Source organism: Cupressus sempervirens, chromosome 1, assembly GCF_028749045.1.
Source record: "Cupressus sempervirens isolate cs-2001-9-10 chromosome 1, ASM2874904v1, whole genome shotgun sequence".
Classification (NCBI taxonomy): Eukaryota; Viridiplantae; Streptophyta; class Pinopsida; order Cupressales; family Cupressaceae; genus Cupressus; species Cupressus sempervirens.
This window is the reverse complement of record NC_143118.1, coordinates 638,013,355-638,015,033: the sequence shown is the minus strand read 5'-3', so window position 1 is coordinate 638,015,033 and position 1,679 is coordinate 638,013,355.

Genomic DNA, 1,679 nt, shown 5'->3' with positions numbered 1-1,679 from the left:
TAGAGATAGTGGTGGTATTAGCTTACACGACATGAGAAAGAGAAACATGGCTTTTGGTGCCAAACTTATTTTGCAGATGTTTAGGAAGTCTGATAGTAAATGGTGTAAGATTATGCAAGAAAAATATCTTGACTCCTTGGATCCTAATAGGATTATAACCATTTCTAATACTCCAAATGATTCTTCCATGTGGAATTTTATATTTCCTCTAGAGACATCATTAGAAACTTTGTCTCCTGGGAGGTGCACAATGGGGAATCTATAAAATTCTAGGAGGATTCTTGGTCTAGTTTTCCCCCATTGTCACTTGTAAATGATTTGAAAGATGCTATTGTCATTGTTCAAGACATTTGGGGTGATTATTTGATAGACTATGTCCTTGCTATTGATAGATTTTTTGGTAAAGTTCTGTGAATAGGCCCTTTCAATTTACCAATTTCTTGTAGTCATAAGCAATAATTGTTCAAAATATTATTAGAGAAAACAATATTCTTAAATTGTGATGATGATGTTTTGATTTGGGCTCCTACTCCTAATGTGAGTACTCCATAAAGGCTGGTTATAGAGCATTGAAATTGATGGAACAGCATGAAACAAAATATCGAGCTTTTTCTCTGTGCTGGAACAATGTGCTTTTGCCTAAGGTAGGCAATTTTGTTTGGCTTGCCCTATGGAAAAGACTTGGAAACAGTGATAGGCTTCGCAATCTCAATATCTCATAGCCCTTTCCATGTGTCTTATGTATTGAATTGGTGGAAAATGTTTGAATTTGTGGAAAATGTTGATCATCTTTTTGTTCAATGCTCTTTTGCCCAACAATGTTAGTATTTTGTTATGCAAAAGCTTAGTCTGATGATGCATCTTCCTTCTACATTGTGGTAATTGTTTCAATCCTGATAGACTCTTTGTTCTAATTCCTTATTTGCTTGCATATGAAAATGTTCTCTTGCACTTGTCATCTAGGCTATTAGGTGGGAACGAAACAAATGGATTTTTAGAAACATGAATAGTCCTTTAGATTTGGTCCTTAAGGGACTAGAAAAATCAATTTCAGAAGGAGTCAACACGTGTCAAAGATAAAATCAGCAATTACAACTTCACCCAATGGGACAACTCCATTCTTAAAGAGTGGAAGCAGATTTCTATTCCTCATTTTATGACCTCTTCACTTGTTAACAATTTTTTTGATAGATCTCAAATCAAATGGCTGCCCCCGTCTAATGGCTTCATCAAAATTAATTTTGATAGTTATACAAAGGGTAATCCATGCAAAGCAGGTTGTGGAATGTGTTTACGCAGTCATTTGGGTGATGTCATTGCTCTCAAATGTCTCTCTTTGCCTTTAGGAACAAACAACAAGAAGGAAGCTTTTGGTTTACTTTATGATTTGGTTTTAGCCAAGAACTTGGATCTTAAAGTGATACATAATGAAGGTGATTCCACTCTCATTATTAATGGTTGCATTAAGACACAAATTCTTCACTAAAGAATCAGATATATCATGGTTAAAATCTAGAACTTAATTGATTATTTTTAAATTTACCACATTTCTCATATCTAAATAGAAGGCAATGCTGCTGATGATTTATTAGTTAAATGGGGATCTAATGGTATCAATCTTGATTCCACTAGACTTAATATTTATGTGAATGACTTTCCAAACTAGCATAGTTAATTGC